The sequence below is a fragment of the Phyllobates terribilis genome, unplaced genomic scaffold (assembly GCF_046119375.1).
Source record: "Phyllobates terribilis strain yellow unplaced genomic scaffold, ASM4611937v1 Scaffold_1__5_contigs__length_1240528914, whole genome shotgun sequence".
NCBI classification, from domain to species: Eukaryota; Metazoa; Chordata; class Amphibia; order Anura; family Dendrobatidae; genus Phyllobates; species Phyllobates terribilis.
The window spans coordinates 536,401,084-536,423,201 of record NW_027362761.1 but is presented as its reverse complement, the minus strand read 5'-3'; positions in this window follow the sequence as shown (position 1 = coordinate 536,423,201).

Genomic DNA, 22,118 nt, shown 5'->3' with positions numbered 1-22,118 from the left:
TCATAAGTCTTAGAATATACGATGACATCGTCCAGGTACAACAGGACCGTCTCGAAGTTTCTGTGGCCCAGACAGCACTCCATTAATCGTTGGAAGGTTCCTGGTGCGTTGCAGAGTCCGAACGGCATGCAGGTAAACTCGCTAAGTCCCATTGGGGTGGTGAATGCGGTCTTCTCCCGGTCCGCCTCTGCTACAGGAACCTGCCAGTACCCACTAGTGAGATCCAAGGTAGAGAAGAAGTTAGCAGATCTTAAAGCAGCCAAAGACTCCTCTATCCTTGGTAAGGGGTACGCATCCTTGTGTGTGATACGGTTGATTTTCCGGTAATCTACACACATCCTCATGGTGTTGTCTTTCTTTTTGACTAAGACTAGTGGAGCTGCCCAGGGGCTACAGCTATCCCTGATCACCCCAGCCTCCTTCATGTCTCTAAGCATCCCCTTGGCGTGTTGGTAGTGTGCAGGGGGTACGGGTCGATACCTCTCTTTTATGGGAGGATGGTCTCCCGTGGGGATGTGGTGTTCTACCCCCTTGACTCGCCCGAAGTCTAACGGGTGTTTACTAAACACTCTCTCGTACTCTTGAACCACCCGATAGACTCCCTGTTTCTGGTGTGAGGGAGTGGAGTCAGTACCCAAATGTAGTTGCTGACACCAGTCCTCCATTGTTTTCTTAGAGCCGTTACCTTCCTCCGGGTGAGATGGAGGCAAGGGTTCCACAGATTGTATAGCATTTTGGTTAATGGTATATAATTTGGCTAGCGTGGCATACCGGGGCAGGTACACTTCCCTCTTCCCGATATTGATTATGCGAACGGGCACCCTCCCATGGCGTACATTAACCACCCCCCGTGCTGTCAAGATGGTGGGCCTACTGTCTGAGTAAACTGGTTCTACCATTTCCTGGTAATCTCTACCTCTCAGACCAATAGCTGCCCGGCACCAAATCATCATTTCACTTTTTGGGGGCATGGCAATAGGGAAAGGGTCACACATTCTCACGCTACCAATCTCACCGCCGGAGAGTTCCACCTGTTGCCGTCGCATCAGTGCCCGGATCTCTTTTTGGAGCACTCGCTGCTCGCCGGAGCTGGCGTTCTTGGCAACCTGCTGTAAAAGGAAAATCACCTCTGCAAGACAATTTTCAATTACATTAGTTCCTAGAGTTATCTTTGGGTGACTCTCGTGTTTGTCAATGTCTACAATGATCAGTCCCTGTGCTGCCAGTTCAACTCTACCAATTTTAATGGTCACCTCTTTAAATCCGATCTGTGGCACGGGCTGACCATTGCTGGCGATGATACTCAAGTCGTCGTCAGGGTAGCGGGTAATATCCGAGTCATTCCAGTACTGCTTGAAGAGCACGTACGGGATGGTGGTGACCTGTGACCCGGTGTCCAGTAGGGCACTCATAGGAATGCCATCCAGTACCACAGGCAAGACTGGACATCCTCCCACATATTTGTCGCGCCAGTTCGATGGGCCTGATGATCTTTTTCCTAGGGGTTGGCCCTCTACCCTAGGTTGTGCCAGTTTAAAGGACAGTACCTTGCCATATGACCGGGTTGATTACAGCGGCGGCAGATGGGTCGTCCGTCCTCGTTGTATCGGTCGCTGGGTCTTCCTCTGGCCGGTGGGGTCCTCCTTGGTCGATGCCACGGGATGTCCTCCGGTCCGGATGCCAGCTGGATCTTCCCTGGAGTAGAAACCTGTAAAGACTGCACAGTTCGGGTTAGCGCAGCAACGCTTTTAGCTAGCTCTTGGACCTGATGGTGCAGGTCTGGAGCCGGGTCATTGCTCAAAGCCTGCGCATCAGCTCCCACAGGCCCTGCCGACAAGGGCGCCGCCTCCTGGTGGTAAGTAGTAGTGGGGCGTCTGTGGGTCACAACGCCACCTGGTGCCGGTTCTCGGAGCACCCGGATGGCTCTGTCCTTGAACTGTGCAAATCCCAGATGAGGGTCCTGTAAGGCCATTGCCCGCAACTGGGTTCGGTGGGCATTGCAATATAAACCCTCTATAAATTGTTCAGTCAACAGCCTGTCCTCGTCTCCCACGCCGTCAGGGTCGGTCTGCTTAATGGCTCTCAGGGCCTCTTGTAGGTTCAGGGCATAGTCCCTTATACTCTCATGTGCCCGCTGTTTGCACCCGTAGAATCTAAGCTTGATCTCGGCTGAGGTGCAGGTATCAAAGGTGTCCCTCAGCCGGGTTAGTATCCCTGCGACAGTCCTCCCCCCAGGTGGCCAGGACTTTACCTCCCTTCGGGCTGCCCCAGTTAATTGGGCCACCAGGATGCTCACTTTTTGCTCTTCTGTGAGGGGGTACACCTGGAAGAGGCTATCCAGCTTTTCTCTAAAGTCATGCAGGGTATGTGACTCCCCTGAGTACTGGGGTAGCCAGGCCGCTCCCGGGATATAGGGCATGGTGAAAGGCATGACTGCAGCAGCGATGGCGCTGGCGGGGGTTGAGGCAGTGAAGCTCTCCTCCGTATCCGACATCCTCCTCCCCCCTAGTGGACCGTGGCCTACCTTGCAATGATCCTCTTCCGTAGGCCGCGGCTCCGCAGTAGATCGTCAGGGTTGAGGACCTTCCGTCGCGCTCCTGTGACGTCGGCGTCTGCTGGGCTCCTTCCAGGACCTTACGCGACGTCCGGACGTGAGGCGGGGCTTCAGTTCTCGCGCGCTTTCGGAGTCCACGCCCCTCTTCTTCCCGCGCGACGTCTTCAAGATGGCGTCCAACGGCGGGAAAACTCCACGGAAGGCGGGAAGAAGGCTGAAAATGGCGCCGGATGGCGGGAATCTTCACCGATGGCGGGAAGAAGGCTGAAGATGGCGCCGGATGGCGGGAATCTTCACCACAGGTAAGTTTGAACAGTCTCTTTCAGGCACGCAGTACCCGGTGGTTGCGGGCACGAAATCCTGCCGACTACGCCAAAAGTTGACGCGCCCCTGGGCCTGTGTCGCGCTGCGTTGCGCACGCGGGAGCTTACCCGGAGCCGGATCTGTTGAGGGTTGTAGTCTTGTGGCGGTGACCCGGTCCGTGCCCAGGGAGTCAAACTGAGCGGCGATGTATCAGCGGTAGATGTTGGACGACTACGCCACCCGTTGAGTAGAGCTAAGGAGCTGCTGCTGCAGGGCAGACCGCTGAGGCCGGTGGTAGGATTGTGCAGCGTGATAGTATAACCCCCAACGGGAGGGGTATGGCCTCAGGGCAGCCGACGTGGATGATGGGGGTAGCAGGAACCACTCGGAGACGGTACGGTGTAGTTCAGGGTCTTTACTGGTGACAAAGATAGACCCTCCCGGAGTACTGGCTAGCGATTGGGGCCTGGTCAGTCCTGGAGCAGATGGGATCTCCCCTGACCAGGCGGAGTTGTAGGCCTCCCAAACTAACTGTACTCTTCTGGCTACCTTGCTAGAGGCGGGTATAAGTAGCCCACGTCCCTCAGTGTACCGTGTGGTGCTCACCCGTATGGCCGGTGACTCGGGGCCTTCGGGTTTCTTGGCCAGAGGACCTGGAATCCCCTGCCTGACGGATTCTGCTGCTGGGTAGGAGTTAGTCCCCACAGCCTCGGACTCCGGGTCCGGTAAGAAATCTTCTCAGTCAGGGCGAGCTCTGCAGCTGCCAGCCCCTGACTCCTTGTAACACTGCTCCCACAGAGCTCCTGATGTTCTGTTCCTATATTTGCTTCTTTTCTCTGTCTCTACTTCTTCTCTACTCACTAACCCTGCCTCAGCCCCAGTTTTATATAGGGGAAGTTCTTCCCCTCCCAGGACTGTGCAGGAGGTGTGGCATGCATAGGATTCCTGACCAAGAGACCTCCCACCTGCTCTCAGACGTAATATCTCTATCACTGTGGCAACCAGACCCCTGGGGTGTCACAGTACCATCTACCACAAGTAACGTCAACTGGGGAACCAAGTATCTCATTATTATTGTTATTATCATAAAATACTATCAGTACCATATGAGAAGCTGGAGGGGTACATAGAAATTAGCCCTAAAAACAGTATAATGACCCCCACATAGCCCTCCAAATTGTATAATGGATCCCATATAGCCCTCCAAACAGTATAATGGCCCCCATATAGCCATCCAAACAGCATAATGGCCCCCATATAGCCCTTTAAATAGTATAATGGCCTCCACAAAGCTCTGAAAACTGTATAATGGCTCAAACATAGCCCCAAAAACTGTAAATGGCTCACACATAGCCCTCCACAAAGCATAACAGCCTCCACAAAGCCCTGCAATTTATATAATGGCCCACACACAGCCCTACAAACTGTTTTTTGGCCCCAACTAGCCCTGCAAAGTGTATAATGGCCCCATAATAGCCCTGCAAACTGTATAATTGCATCCACATAGCTCTGCAACCTGTTTTAGTGTTCCCACACAGCCTGCAAACTGTACAATGGCCCCAAACAGCCTTGCAAACTGTATAATGGTCGCACATAGCCCTGCAAACTGTATAATTGCATACACATAGTCCGGCAAACTGTTTTAGGGCTCCCACACAGCCCTGCAAACTGTATAATGCCCACCATATAACCTGCAAACTGTACCATGGCCCCCACATAGCCCTGCAAACAGTATAATGACCCCCATATAGCCATGCAAGCTGTATAATGGCCCCCATATAGCCCTATAAACTGTATAATGGCCCCCACATAGCCCTGCAAACTCTTTTAGGGGCCCCCACATTGCTCTGTATACTGTATAATGGCCCCCATATAGCCCTGTAAACTATATAATGGCCACCACATAGCCATACAAACTATTTTAGGGCTCCCACACAGGCCTGCAAACAGTATAATGGCTCACACATAGCCCTGCAACCTGTAAACTCTTTTAGGACCACCACACAACTTTCCAAACAGTATAATGGCCCCCATTGATTTAGAAAAAAACAAAACTACTAACCTCCTCGTTCCACTGCTGCTCCGGTCTTCTGAACGTGTGTTCTGCAGCTCTACACTGCTCAGCAGAGCGGTGGGATATAATGACATCATTGCGCCTGCTGCTCTGAGACGTCAGAGATCAGACGCAGGGGGAGAATGATGGATGAGGTAGCTGATAGCTCCCCCTTCCATCGTTGCTTTCAACTGTATCATCATCCAGGATGCCGATACAGTAGAAAGTGCGATGCCAGGTGAGGTGGCCCAGAGCTGGCGCTAGTACTGAGCCCGCTCCTATTCATGGGCCCCCTCCTATTCATGGGCCCCATATTGGCCACATTGTCTGCCGCTATTAGTGTCCATTAATAAGTAACCCTTTCATCACACGCCAACAGTGAACCTGATTATGTCAGAATTGAAGTGGATAATCTGGAGATCAGGCAAAAACAAAAGATTATGGATGAATGAACATATGGATTGATCTGATTTACATTTATGAAGCAATTTGTGTTGGTTATTAATTAATTTATTTTTCTCCCTCTTTCCAGAGCAATGGACTTAGGCTAAGTGCCCATGATGCAGAAATGCTGCATATATTTTCCGCTTCTCCCTGGCAGGAAAAACCCATGCGGATTTTACATGCCTTTTTCCCGCCAAGTAGAAGTGTTTGTCAAGCGTTTTTGCATGCATTTCTGCATGCAGGTTATCAAGCGCTTTTCCAGGCGATTTTAGCATCACTTGGAAAGTGCTTGTCAACTTGGTCACACTATATAAATCCATGCAACCGGCATGGATTTATATAGTGTGACCCGAGAGAATGTCAAAAAATAAAAAAATAAATGTATACTTACCCTCCGATGGCCCCCGCAGTCTTGATTCCCTCCATCCCGGCTGCCGGCAGCGGTAGAGTGAAGGACCTGCCGACATCAGCGTCGCGTGACCCATCACATGACTCTGACGTCAGCGCAGGTCCTTCATTCCATCGCAAACTGCTGCCAAGCAAGGAGGAGTGCAGCGCGGGCCGCCAGAAGGTAAGTATATATTTATTTTTTATTTTATTCTTTTTTTTACAGTTTTCAATGGTACCCAGGTCCGGAGGAGAGTCTCCTCTTCTCTAAACGTGGGTACCATCCACACATTAGAACGCATGGAATGCGCATCTACATATACACTGATGCGTAATCCATGCGCTCTAATGCAAGTCAATAGCGGCGAAAACGCAGCACTTCCGCAAAAAAATTGGTAGTGCTGCGTTTTTTTCCCCAATGATAATCCGCAGCGGAAATTTCCGCAGCATGTGCACAGCACATGCGGATTATCATTGGGGAACATGGCAGACCTTCTACCATGCATTTTTTAAGCGTTTCTGCAGCGTTTTTGTCGCTGCGGAAACGCTTAAAAACTGCATCGTGGGCACACAGCCTTATACTGCTCTTCTGTACAAGAATATAACTACTTTAAAACTGTTCTTGTGTACAAGAATAAAACTAATAAAATACTGCTCCCTATATACAACAATATATCTACTATAATACTGCTCCAACGTACAAGAATATAACTACTGTAATACTGCCCCTATATACAAGAATATAACTACTATAATACTGCTCCTATGTACAAGAATATTACTACTATAATACTGGTCCTATGTACAAGAATATAACTACTATAATACTGCCCCTATGTACAAAAATATACCTAATATACTACTGCCCCTATGTACAAGAATATAACTACTATAATATTGTCCCTATGTACAAGATTATAACTGCTATAATACTGCCCCTATGTACAACAATATAGCTACTGTAATACTGCCCCCTATGTACAAGAATATAACTACTATAATTCTGCCCCCTATGCACAAGAATATAACTACTATAATACTGTCCCATGTACAACAATATTACTACTATAATACTGCTCCTATATACAAGAATATAACTACTATAATACCGCCCCTTATGTACAAGAATATAACTACTATAATTCTGCCCCCTATGTACAAGAATATAACTACTATAATACTGCACCTATGTACAAGAATATAGCTACTATAATACTGTTCCTATATACAAGAATATAGCTACTATAATACTGTTCCTATATACAAGAGTATAACTACTATAATACTGTTCCTATGTACAAGAATATAACTACTATAATACTACCTCCTATGTACAAGAATATAACTGCTATAATACTGCCCCTATGTACAAGAGTATAACTACTATAACATTGCCTCCTATCTATGTACAAGAAAATAACTACTATAATACTGTCATCTATGTACAAGAAAATAACTACTATCATACTGCCTCCTATTTACAAGAATATAACTACTATAATACTGCCCCTATGTACAAGACTATAACTACTATAATACTTCTCCTATGTACAAGAGTATAACTATATAATACTGCCCCCTATGTACAAGAATATAACTTCTATAATACTGCTCCTACATTATGTACAAGAATGTAACTACCATAAAACTGCCCCCTATGTACAAGAATATAACTACTATAATACTGCCCCTATGTACAAGAGTATAACTACTATAACATTGCCTCCTATCTCTGTGCAATAAAATAACTACTATAATACTGTCATCTATGTACAAGAAAATAACTACTATCATACTGCCTCCTATGTACAAGAATATAACTACTATAATACTGCCCCTATGTACAAGACTATAACTACTATAATACTTCTCCTATGTACAAGAGTATAACTATATAATACTGCCCCCTATGTACAAGAATATAACTTCTATAATACTGCTCCTACATTATGTACAAGAATGTAACTACCATAATACTGCACCCTATGTATAAGAATATAACTACTATAATACTGCCCCTATGTACAAGAGTATAACTACTATAACATTGCCTCCTATCTATGTGCAAGAAAATAACTACTATAATACTTCATCTATGTACAAGAAAATAACTGCTATCATACTGCCTCCTATGTACAAGAATATAACTACTATAACACTGATCCTATGTACAAGAATAAAACTACTATAATACTGCCCTAATGTACAAGAGTATAATTACTATAACATTGCCTTCTATGTACAAGAATATAACTACTATAACACTGCCCTCTATGTACAAGAATATAACTACTATAATACTGCTCCTATGTACAAGAATATAACTACTATAATACTGCCCCCTATGTACAAGAATATAACTACAATATTACTACATACTACATCCTGTGTACGAAAATATACCTACTATGATACTGCCCCATGTACAAGAATATAAATACTATAATACAGCCCCCTGTGTACAAGAATATAACTACTATAATACTGCCCCTATGTACAAGAGTATAACTACTATAATACTGCCCCCTATGTATAAGAATATAACTACTATAATACTGCCCCCTATGTACAAGAATATAACTACTATAATACTGCTCCTATGTACAAGAATATAACTACTATAATACTACCCCATGTACAAGAGTATAACTACAATAATACTGCCCCTATGTTCAATAGTATAACTACTAAAATACTGCCCCCTATGTACAAGAATATAACTACTATAATACTGCCTCCTATGTACAAAAATATAAGTATTATAATGCTGCCCCCTATGTACAAGAATATAACTACTATAATACTGCCCCTATGTACAAGAGTATAACTACTATAATACTGCCCCCTATGTATAAGAATATAACTACTATAATACTGCCCCCTATGTACAAGAATATAACTACTATAATACTGCTCCTATGTACAAGAATATAACTACTATAATACTACCCCATGTACAAGAGTATAACTACAATAATACTGCCCCTATGTTCAATAGTATAACTACTAAAATACTGCCCCCTATGTACAAGAATATAACTACTATAATACTGCCTCCTATGTACAAAAATATAACTATTATAATGCTGCCCCCTATGTACAAGAATATAACTACTATAATACTGCCCCTTATGTACAAGTATATAACTACTATAATTCTGCCCCCTATGAATAAGAATATAACTACTATAATTCTTCCCCTATGTACAAGAATATAACTACTATAATACTGTTCCTATATGCAATAATCTAACTACTATAATACTGTTCCTATATACAAAAGTATAACTACTATAATACTGCCCCATGTACAAGAATATAACTACTATAATACTGCCTCCTATGTACAAGAATATAACTGCTATAATACTGCTCCTATGTACAAGAATATAACTACAAAATACTACTACTTACTATGTTCATGAATCTAACTACTATAATACTGCACCTATGTACAAGACTATAACTACTATAATTCTTCTCTTATGTACAAGAGTATAACTACTATAATACTGCCCCCTATGTACAAGAATATAACTTTTATAATACTGCTCCTACATTATGTACAAGAATATAACTACTATAATACTACCCCCTATGTATAAGAATATAACTACTATAATACTGCCCCTATATACAAGAGTGGAACTACTATAACATTGCCTCCTATCTATGTACAAGAATATAACTACTATCATACTGCCTCCTATGTACAAGAATATAACTACTATAACATTGATGCTATGTACAAGAATATAACTAACATAATACTGCCCTCTATGTACAAGAATATAACTGTAACATCCCTGGCGGCGTGCTGGCATGGCTTACCACCTCCCACCATGCAAGACCGCAATCTTACCTATCAGTCCAGGCTGCACACTTTGCTCCAGTACCTGCTGTGTGCATGTCTCTTGTCTGATTGCTTAGGGCGGCGGTGCGGTTACTGCCTGATTCTTATAGTTTCTGTGTGCGCACTCCTAATACGTTCCCAGCCTATTGCTATAAGTCACTAGATACTTAAACCCCCTCCATCCAGTAGGAGGTGCCTGAGCAACACTTTCTATGTGTTCTGTGCAACTGAGTTGCCAGGTCCTGTCCTGTATCTAGTCTGTTCCACCACCCTGGGGGCTGTATACCCAGGCCCGTTATCTGTGTCTGTGACTTCTAGTCTGTTCCGCCACCCTGGGGGCTGTATACCCAGGCCCGTTATGTGTATCTTTGACTTCTAGTCTGTTTCCGCCACCCTGGGGGCTGAGTTCCCAGGCTTGTTCCTGTATCTTGTTCCGTTCCTGTCTGAACTGTGTCCTAGCCCGTTACCTGTTTGTCTCTATGTCCGTACCTGCCCTTTTTCCTGCAGTGTCTGAACCTGCACTTAACTCCAACTCGTTGTCTCTGTACTTCTGTTTGTGAGTTTTGTGTCCACTCACCACTTCATTGTAAGTACCTTGTGTGTATCTGGTTCTGCTTGTCCTGTTTCCCTGCCTCCGTATCTACCTCCTGTGTTCTAACTATCTTCCTGTATTTTCCAGTCTGCTCCATGTGTACATAGCCCTGTCCTGTTTGCCTGCACCTTCTGCTCTGTTCTGCTCTGCTTGCCTACCGCACCTGTGGTTTTGCTCTGCTCTGCTTGTCTACTGCACCTGCAGGTTTTGCTCTGCTCTGCTTGTCTACCGCACCTGCGGTTTTGCTTTGCTCTGCTTGTCTACCGCACCTGCGGGTTTTGCTTTGCTTTGCTTGTCTACCGCACCTGCGGGGTGTGCTCTGCTCTGCTTGTCTACCGCACCTGCAGGTTATGCTCTGCTTGTCTACCGCACCTGCGGGTTTTGCTCTGCTCTTCTTGTCTACTGCACCTGGGGGTTTTGCTCTGCTCTGCTTGTCTACCGCACCTGCAGTTTCGCTCTGCTCTGCTTGTCCACCGCATCTGTGGGTTTTGCTCTGCTCTGCTTGTCCACTGCACCTGCGGTTTCGCTCTGCTCTGCTCCTCTTGTCCTCTGCGCCTGCGGTTCTGCTCTGCTAGTCCACCGCACCCGCGGCTCTGTTCCTGTATCCCAGTCTGTACTGATTCCAATCCAGCCTGCGTTCCTACCTGCCAGTATCTGCCAGTCTGCATACCAGCCGTGCCTGCTAGTACCCGCCTGTCTGCATACCAGCCGTTTCTGCCAGTACCCGCCTGTCTGCATACCAGCCGTGCCTGCCAGTACGCACCTGTCTGCATACCAGCTGTGCCTGTCCGTTCCTGCATTCCCCGGTGTGGGTCAACAGCTGTAACCGGGGTCTGACCTCGAGTAGCACCTGGTCCCTCTGCTCAGTTCCTCCCTTTTTCACGGAGTAGACTGAGCCGCCGTGTGATCTTGGTCAGACCAAGTTGATACTTAGTCACACCCCTCCAGGCACTCCTCGGTTCATGGTCCAGTGAGATTACTAACCACGCTCATGCCAGTCAGTCCGTGCGTGTGCGTAACAGTTTGCTCAGGCCATGGTCCCCGTTGAGCCCCACGGCTCTTTGCTCTCGGAGACATTTGAATCCTTGTCTGGTGAATACGTGTGTAGCACCCCGAGGACTCGGCTGCTACAGGGGTATTGCACCTCGATCCAGAGGTGTGGTATTCCACTCCCGGGTAAGGATGGAGTGTGGGACTGAGCTCAGACAGCTGCATGCACTACACTCATCCCATTTCCGGGGGACAGAACTACGGTACTCCCACCAGTTAGATGTGCAGGTACGACAGCGTCTGTCCCTGGCTGGAGTGGGAGGGGGGGAGGAACATCCCAGTAGTGTAGGGGCAGATAGGGGAGGGACTCTGGGCATAGAGGTAGGAGCCCATTGGGTGCTAGTCACCTGGGCTCACACATAGAGGGAGTATATATGGTGGGCACCATCTTAGGACAGGGTCAGTCAGTCTGAGGGGGAGCAGAGCAGAGGAGCTCAGCCAGGAGGGCTGACAGGGAGCTGTGGCTCCGGCGGGGCCCAGCTCCAGGGCCAGGCCTGTAGTGGAGAGAAGGAGGAAGAAAGGCCCAGAGACACAAGACAAGAGGGAACCCTGAGATCCCAGAAGTAAACCAAAAGGGTGAAGGGTTGGCAGAAACGGGTACCGGAACCCTAACTGGCAGAGGCTAATGATCCTTAGCCAGGAACCGGAGGTCGTGGTTAAGTTTTGCCACGACCCTCACCACATCCACCAGGAAGGCACACCACGAATAGGGTCAGGAAAGCCAGAGAAGGTTTTACCACCAAGAGGCCCGAGGGAGCCGGACAAAGGTGGATCCCTGGTGGGAACGGCCAGCAGAGAGAGAGAGAGAAGGGAGCTCAGGACCACACTCTGGACTGCCTGGGAGTTGGCCGAGTCCCACACCTGGTGGACGCAGCACGGCTCGGGTGGTCACTCAAGGCCGGAGTGACCGGAGCAACACCTGTGAGTAAAAACCCTGAAACTGCATCACCTGTCTCTGAGCTTCCTTGCTGCACCATCACAACCACAAACTTCCACATCTGCTGCCCTGAGGCCATACCCCTCCCGTTGGGGGTTATACCATCCTTGCTGCACAATCCTACCACCGGCCTCAGCGGTCTGCTCTGCAGCGGCGGCCTCCTAGCCGCAATCAACGGGTGGCGTAGTCGACACTTAAACAACATCTACAAAGACTGCCGCACACTTAGTTTGACCACCCTGGGCACGGACCGGGTCACCGCCACAAGGACTACTACCCCTATCTAGATCCGGCTCCGGGTATCCCTTGAACATGGCCCAGGGGGCGCGTCAACTTTGGCGTAGTCGGCAGGATTACGTGCCCGCAATCACCGGGTACTGCGTGCCTGAAGAAAAGTTCATATTTACCGTAAGAAGAAGTCTCCCGCCGGTTCCGGAGGGTCCCCGCCGTCGGACGCCATCTCGGGTCGTTTCCCGCCGTTTGCCCGCCATCTGCAGCCTTTTCCCGCCATCCACAGAGTTTCCCGCCATAAAGAGACAATTCCCGCCATCTGAGACGATTTCCCGCCCTGGCAGAGCGGACGCCATTATGGGCGTGCCAGAGGGTGGCAAGAGGCCACCTCCCATCGTGGGCCAGGTCCAGGAATGGCGCCAAAAGCAGAAACCGCCCCCACCAGCAGAGACTGCAATGGTAGAAATGTCCATCAGCGTGAGAGGGCTGCCACTGGAACTGACAATCACCAAGTTGCCCCAGGACCGCCCTCAGGATGGGCGGATCAAGAACAAAAGAGAGAGGATGGGTGCAGCCTGGAGGAGTCTGGAGAGAACGCACCCGGAGATGGAGGGAGAGTCAGGCAGCACCGACCCGATGGTCAGGAGCCTGCTGCAGGCCGCCACCCCAGAAGGCCTGGTGGAGATCCTGGCACAGCTCCCCAAAGATCGGGAGCATGCACAGACCGCGCTGGAGGGCTTGGCTCGGAAGATGGCCCGAGTGCAGCAAGAAGTACTGGCCGAGTGGAGCAGAGAAATGGCCCTGCAGGCTGGAACCCGCCAGCATAGGACGCCACCCGCAACGAAGAGCACGCCTGCCTCTGAGGATGGTGCAGGAGGGACGAAGGCCGGAGACGACGCCGTGGAAGGAGCTGAAGAGATGGAAGCAGGTAAAGGGGACGTCACCACCCCAAGCCTAGAAGCCGTAAGCCTGCCCCAGCTCCCCGTCGCAGAGCCCAAAGTCCCACTGATCGTTCCCGTTGCTGCACCGTCACCGCTCCAAACTAGGCCTCAAGCGGCAGGAGCCGCGGCCACGCCCCCTGTGACGTCACACGCCTTGACCCTGAGCACGACCAAGCAGGAAACGCCACCGGCCTGGTCGCAAGGCCGAGTACCCCCGGGCGCCGCCGTCTCCACAGTGCCCTTCACCTTTAGGGTGCCACCGGCCTGGTCGCAAGGCCTGGTGCATCCGGGCGCCGCTACCACCACCGCGCCCTCAACCTCCACTGTGCTACCCTTGGGTGAAGACCTGTTCACGCAACATACTTGCCCGGATGGGCAGCCCTTTGAGTGGCCACCGGAGTACCTCAATCCCCGACTCCGGAAGGAAAGACCCCTATGTGAGCCCCTGATCCCGGCTCCGGCGCCCGCCAAGATCACCCCACTCCCGTTGGAGGAGGCGCAGTTCGAATGGGACCCCACCGGCGAAAACCTCATGGGGTTCACCCAAGAGACCCGGGCGGCCGCAGCCCAGCGTGCGGAGTGCTGCCGTCAGCAGCTGGAGGTCTTTCAGAGGGAACGGCGAGAGAGGCGGATCCGCGAGGAGCGGCTGCAGGTCCAGAGCGCGGAGCAGAAAAGCCGGACCCGGCGAAACCCCCGTGCAGCCCATGGTCCCCGCGCCACCGGGACCGTAATCAAGTTTCAACTGCAGCACGGTTGGGGTTTTATCCGGGACCACAGAACCCCCTGCGACGTCTTTGTCACCCGCAGGGACGTCGAGAGCCATCTGCCGGAGGGACACAGAGGACGTGATCTTTACCTGGGTGATGAGGTCACCTTCACCTGGCATCAATGTGCCAAAGGTCCATATGCTCTCCATGTGCACAGATTGACTGAGGAAGAGCTGCGGTTTGAGGAAGGTCAAGAGGACCCGGACGGGTCTGAAGATTACCCTCAAGAAGGAGCAGGAGGATGCCGTTATTAAAGTACGGTACAGTGAAGCTGTAAATAGTTACCCGTAAGGGTACAAGAACTGTTACCAGTAAAGTATAGTCCCCGTAGGGACCAGCAAACTGTTACCCGTGTGTCCCTATCCCTTAACAGGCTGAGGACTGTGAGCAGCCATCCCTTATTCCCACTGACCGAGGACTGAGAGCGGTCGTTCTTTCCCTCTACCTGGCCGAGGACTGAGAGCGGCCATACCCTTGTAAATAGTTGCGCTTCCTAAGGCGCCCCCTACCGGTTTTATAGGAGGATTACTGTTTTCCTCCCAGTGACAGTGGCACTTTACCTGGTCACAAGTGCACAGTGGCCAGAAGCTCAAGAACATTTTATATGAAAAGTTTTATATCAAAAGTTATATTGCTAAAATAATATATGAGAAGTTACCTGTCATATTATATGTGTTTATAATGTTTTATATGTTAGTGTGTACTTTAAAAAGTTTGTATGTTTTGGTATGTTTTATTCTTTTACAGCCCGAGGACGTGCTGTGATTTACCAGGGGGGAATGTAGCACCCCGAGGACTCGGCTGCTACAGGGGTATTGCACCTCGATCCAGAGGTGTGGTATTCCACTCCCGGGTAAGGATGGAGTGTGGGACTGAGCTCAGACAGCTGCATGCACTACACTCATCCCATTTCCGGGGGACAGAACTACGGTACTCCCACCAGTTAGATGTGCAGGTACGACAGCGTCTGTCCCTGGCTGGAGTGGGAGGGGGGGAGGAACATCCCAGTAGTGTAGGGGCAGATAGGGGAGGGACTCTGGGCATAGAGGTAGGAGCCCATTGGGTGCTAGTCACCTGGGCTCACACATAGAGGGAGTATATATGGTGGGCACCATCTTAGGACAGGGTCAGGCAGTCTGAGGGGGAGCAGAGCAGAGGAGCTCAGCCAGGAGGGCTGACAGGGAGCTGTGGCTCCGGCGGGGCCCAGCTCCAGGGCCAGGCCTGTAGTGGAGAGAAGGAGGAAGAAAGGCCCAGAGACACAAGACAAGAGGGAACCCTGAGATCCCAGAAGTAAACCAAAAGGGTGAAGGGTTGGCAGAAACGGGTACCGGAACCCTAACTGGCCGAGGCTAATGATCCTTAGCCAGGAACCGGAGGTCGTGGTTAAGTTTTGCCACGACCCTCACCACATCCACCAGGAAGGCACACCACGAATAGGGTCAGGAAAGCCAGAGAAGGTTTTACCACCAAGAGGCCCGAGGGAGCCGGACAAAGGTGGATCCCTGGTGGGAACGGCCAGCAGAGAGAGAGAGAGAAGGGAGCTCAGGACCACGCTCTGGACTGCCTGGGAGTTGGCCGAGTCCCACACCTGGTGGACGCAGCACGGCTCGGGTGGTCACTCAAGGCCGGAGTGACCGGAGCAACACCTGTGAGTAAAAACCCTGAAACTGCATCACCTGTCTCTGAGCTTCCTTGCTGCACCATCACAACCACCAACTTCCACATCTGCTGCCCTGAGGCCATACCCCTCCCGTTGGGGGTTATACCATCCTTGCTGCACAATCCTACCACCGGCCTCAGCGGTCTGCTCTGCAGCGGCGGCCTCCTAGCCGCAATCAACGGGTGGCGTAGTCGACACTTAAACAACATCTACAAAGACTGCCGCACACTTAGTTTGACCACCCTGGGCACGGACCGGGTCACCGCCACAAGGACTACTACCCCTATCTAGATCCGGCTCCGGGTATCCCTTGAACATGGCCCAGGGGGCGCGTCACGTGCACCAAGGAAAAAAATTTTCTCAAGCTGAAGTCCAGGCAAATTACACACCAGCCCAAATGGAACTATCAGCACTCGTTCCTGCGGATCCACCACGGTACTATGGGGATCCAAAACAAAGCCGTACATTTGTGGAGCAATTTTCACACAGGTAGTCCAAATATATAAAGAAATAGTAGTACTCCCAATATCAATTATATATACAGATTTTTACGGAGGTGTGTAATAGTCACCAAGTAAAAAAGGAGTAAGAAAGAAATATTAAAATGAATATTTTATTTGAAACATATATAAAAATTAATAATAAAAAAGATAAAAAGGGAAAGGTACCAATCTAGGGAAGACACAATAGGAGCTTTTTAGTATTAAGGGGATATCAGATGAATAAATTATGCAAATCGGGCTTAAATCGTCCTTCATCAAAATTTCATGGTGGAAAATATCTCATACATATTAATTGGTAAAAAATGATTGAGTTAATACATCAAGGAATATGAAAAGTCCACAGCAGTGTTCTTTGTAAATACAATCAATAAAGTTCCAACATGATTTGATCAATCAAAAAAAAAATATGAAAAGCAAAGAAACACCTAAGGTTGACCTATATGTTCCACATGACGGGGCAAATCACAGACAGCAGCATATCAGGTGCAGGGAAACAGCCGTGTTCTCGTGCATTAGGCACATAGAATAACACAGCCAATAAATATACAAGGTTCCCTTCTAACTGATATGCCTATTGCCAGAGTGAGTCCTCCGATGAGAAGTGGAATACCAGACATTAATGTCAACACATAATGAATGAATTCACAATTTAAATCATCAGAAATATCCCATACCTATGTAAACGCTGCTGCTTCCTGCCCCGACGCGCACGTTTCGCATTAGCTTCTTCGGGAGGCCTTTTATTATTAATTTTTATATATGTTTCAAATAAAATATTCATTTTAATATTTCTTTATTACTCCTTTCTTACTTGGTGACTATTACACACCTCCGTAAAAATCTGTATATATATTTGTGGAGCAATGCATGCTGCATTACAAATTCTATGCTCACTATTTTCCCACTGATTGGGTTAAAGTAGCATTTCTGATGTCCTACCTAGCGGGTGATGCCTTGAATTGGATCACCCCCCTATGGGAAGCATGGGATCCTATCATCTTTGACCTGCAGGCTGTCCTGGTGGCCTTTCTAATGGTCTTCGATGACCCTAACACTGAAGCTTTTGCTAAAGCTTCCCTTCCCAATATCCTGGAGCAGTCTCGATGGGTGATGCGTGAAGGTAGCCCACCAGTTCCCCAGCCAGAAGAGGCTGCTGCCCACACAGAATCCACACAGGATGACAATGCTCCACAGAATACTTCTCTTCCCAACCTCAAGAGGCAGTCCAGACGTGCAAGACGTAGAGGTAAACCGTCATGCCAGGTTCTGTCCTCCCAAAGACCTCCTGTTCCCCAGCCTGTAGAGGCAGCTATCCACACAGAATCCATGAAGGTTGACCATGTTCGTCAGGCAAAGCAGAGGCCGGAACTCAGTCACAAAATCAGATTGCGGTCCCGCTGCGGTTGTTTGGGACACCCTGACGGTCTTTGTCCAGTGAAGGTTGGAGAATCCCAAGACATTAGGCCTGTAGGAGAGGCTGCCCTTGGCGTTAGTGTTTCCTCTCCACAGATGACCATGACTGTCTCCGTGGCAAGTGAAGGCCTCGGATTAACTGGAAGTTTCGGACTTAAAGCCTTGAAGAGTCGGTGCCTGATTCCCGTCCGACAACTCCAGAATCCGGTTTGGGCATTGTCAGCAGAAGGACGAGCCCTACTCAGAAACAGTCAAAATATGTGTGTACAAATTAAGCTCCAGATTGGAGCATTACACATGAAGAAGTTCACATTCCAGGTGCTGTCTGGTTTAGCCACAGTTCGTCCAGAGCCGAGAAATCTAGTGCCCGCTCAGGTCTGGAGATCCTGCATGGTGTTTCCTGGGGGACTGCTGAGGTACAAGGGGTGTCCAGTCCCCATATCTTCAGGACAGTCAGCAGTGTCTTCTTCTTTTTCACCAGATCTGCTAGTCGCTGACTCGCTGTGCGCTGAAGTCTCCGAAGGAAGGGAAGCGGAGGCGTTGTCCCCACACAGTCTCGATGATTGTACCAATGATGTGGCTTCAGGTACCGCCCCACCTCGCAGACGTGTCATCTCAGAAACCAGACTGAAGTTGGTCCCTAAGCAAGGATCCTCCATCTCTAATAAATCTGGCAATAAGTCCATCAAGGCGATGGCTACCTCCAAGTCTCTGCACCCCTCCAACCAGGTGGAGGACTTCCAGTTGTCTCCTGAATCCTCCAGGGTGCTACCTGATAACAAATGGAGAGAGACTTTTCTGCACCCTGTACCTGGTTCTTCGCCCACTTCATCCAGTAAGCTTGGCAAAGTGTATTTCAAGGCGGTGGTTACTCCCGAGTCTCTGCACCCCTCCAACCAGGTGGAGGATCTCCAGTTGTCCCGTGAATCCTTTGGGGTGCTACCCAATATTAACAAATGGAGAGAGACTTTCCTGTGTCCTGTTCCTGGTACTTTACTCTCTTCATCTGTTGCTGAGGATGCCTCGATGGGAGGAAGCATCCTAGTCACCAAGATGGTGAGACCAGATTCGTTCCCTCTAGTGGACAGAAGAGATAATCTTCTTGAAGAGAAGGATTGGCTTCCAAATTCTCTGAAGAAAATCCTTACAGGCTTGAAGAAGAGGGGGCGTAAATGGGGGGTACTGTAACATCCCTGGCGGCATGCTGGCATGGCTTACCACTAGAGATGAGCGGTGTTCGAATCAAACTGTTCGCCAATCTCAAATTCGAACTGTTTTGGGCGGTGTTCGAGCCGTTCGGCGAACACGAACCATTTGAAAAAAATTCGGCTGTTCGAGGTTATGTTCGATAACTGTTCGTGCTCCAAAATCATAACTGGATTTTTTCTCAGTAATGCTGAAAATTAATGTTAATACGCAGTTTGAGTGTACAGCGGGGCGGGGGTAGGGGCAGAGGATGGATCTCTGCATAAATAATGAAGATCTTCATTTTTTTTTCTTCTTCCCGCATTTACAGTAGGGAGGTGCAATCTGTCAGCCTATCAGCAGCGCATACACGGAGCGAACTGCTTTTTTTCACACAAGCAAGGGCATGTGTCATTGGCAGTGTATGTCACATGTCCTTGCCCTATAAGACCCAGCCATTTTCCCCGTCACCACCATTTTCTCACTGCTGCAGCTGCGTGTTAGACGGCACCGCTGTTGCTGTGTGCGCTATGCTTTGTTAATTTCAAGCAAATTTTCGCACAAATCTACAGATAGCTTGGGAGTAGGGAATAGTTGTGATTGCAGTCCTTTTAAGGACTAGGTTACATCATTTCCTACGACTTTTATCAGGCAGGTCTGTGCTCTTAAATAGATAGGTTGGGAGTAAAGACTAATTGTGATTGTAGTCCTTTTCAGATCTAGGTTACATCAGTTCCTATCACTTTTATCAGGCATGTCTGTGCTCTTAAATAGATAGGTTGGGAGTAAAGACTAATTGTAATTGCAGTCCTTTTGAGGGCTAGGTTACATCAGTTCCTATCACTTTTTGCCAGGCAGGTCTGTTTTAGTGCTGTGCAAGTTTTTTTCACAGCATTTGGCTAAATCTAGCAAAGCAAATCCTTTTTGGCCTCTTGAGGTGTGTGTTAGTCAGTGGAGTAGCCTAACTGTGTTGCAAGCTACACCACCTGTGTATAGAATACCAATTTTTTTACTGCACCTAGTGAAGTAAAACCTTTTGGGCATAGCATCATTCTATTAGTCCATCTATACTAACCTCCACCAGGTTGCAAATTCAATATAATTTTTATCTGCATCTAGCTCTGAAAAAATATTTCGGCTTGTAGCAGTGTGTGGGACTTGTTCTATTAGTCCATCTATACTAACCTCCACCAGGTTGCAAATTCAATATAATTTTTATCTGCATCTAGCTCTGAAAAAATATTTGGACTTCGGCTTGTAGCAGTGTGTGGGACTTGTTCTATTAGTCCATCTATACTAACCTCCACCAGGTTGCAAATTCAATATAATTTTTTTCTGCATCTAGCTCTGAAAAAATATTTCGGCTTGTAGCAGTGTGTGAGACATGTTCTATTAGTCCATCTATACTAACCTCCACCAGGTTGCAAATTCAATATAATTTTTATCTGCATCTAGCTCTGAAAAAATATTTGGGCTTCGGCTTGTAGCAGTGTGTGGGACTTGTTCTATTAGTCCATCTATACTAACCTCCACCAGGTTGCAAATTCAATATAATTTTTTTCTGCATCTAGTTCTGAAAAAATATTTCGGCTTGTAGCAGTGTGTGGGACTTGTTCTATTAGTCCATCTATACTAACCTCCACCAGGTTGCAAATTCAATATAATTTTTTTCTGCATCTAGCTCTGAAAAAATATTTCGGCTTGTAGCAGTGTGTGAGACTTGTTCTATTAGTCCATCTATACTAACCTCCACCAGGTTGCAAATTCAATATAAGTTTTTTCTGCATCTAGCTCTGAAAAAATATTTCGGCTTGTAGCAGTGTGTGAGACTTGTTCTATTAGTCCATCTATACTAACCTCCATCAGGTTGCAAATTCAATATAATTTTTATCTGCATCTAGCTCTGAAAAAATATTTCGGCTTGTAGCAGTGTGTGGGACTTGTTCTATTAGTCCATCTATACTAACCTCCACCAGGTTGCAAATTAAAAATAATTTTTATCTGCATCTAGTTCTGAAAAAATATTTGGGCTTGTAGCAGTGTGTGGGACTTGGTCTATTAGTCCATCTATACTAACCTCCACCAGGTTGCAAATTAAAAATAATTTTTATCTGCATCTAGCTCTGAAAAAATATTTGGGCTTGTAGCAGTGTGTGGTACTCATTGTATTAGGCCATCTATACCAAGCTCCACCAGCTTTGAAATTAATAATAATTTTTAGCTGCATCTAGCCCTGAAAATAATTTTTCTTCCCAATAGTGATAGCAATAGAAATATGGGGCGCGCGCCTGGCTAACAAAAATATACGCTTCATAACAAAAAACACCAGCCTAGCGCACTGCATTAATAAGATGGCATCATCGTCTCTCCCAGTGCTAGGCCTACTACGCTGGCTAGCATTCCTGTGCCTAAAACACAATGTATGGGTCCGCGCTAGCCACGATGCTGAGGGGTCTAAAGCTGCTGCTAACGCTTTATCACAATTCAATTGGAAGATTTTCACAGAGCTCTTCCCCAACGCCCACCCATCGGGCAACAGTTGCCCACCCTCCCTATGGGATCTAGTGGCGAATAGTTGATGCCATTAATCAGAGCGTCAGTTGCCCCGTCGACGTGGCAAGCAGACGGTAAGGCATGGGAAGAGTGGACACGACTAGTAGCAGGCAGACGGGTTGACCAATGTGAACAAGCCAGATCACAAGTCACCATAGAATTTCTCCACCAGCTAATGATGAGGGGCATATCAGGGGCGTCAGCGCAGCGGTATCTGTCCGGAGTAGCATTTCACTTCCAACTACTGAATTGGGGAGATGTGACAAAGATTCATCATCAGACAATCCATAAAAGGGTGGAAAAGGGGCCAGCCAAGTCAGGAGTGTAGACGTCCCGTCCCGTGTCACTAAAACTGATTTCTCACATCATATCCCTAACACCATTAACATGACACTCACAATTTCAAGCAACACTACTGTCTATTGCATTTGCGATCGCCTTCTTCGGGGCACTATGCATAAGCGAATTAGTCCCTCAATCCAAAATTACCACCAGTGGAGGCTTATTACACCAGGACGTAGTCATAGCCAATAATGCAATACGTCTACGCATACGCCAATCGAAAACGGTTCCAGCGGGCAGGGGCACTTGGGTACTTCTACAACCCACAAACGGTACACTGAATCGGGTAACAATAGTAAAAACATATATAACCATCAGATCACAAAGTAATTTCTTCCTATCACACATTG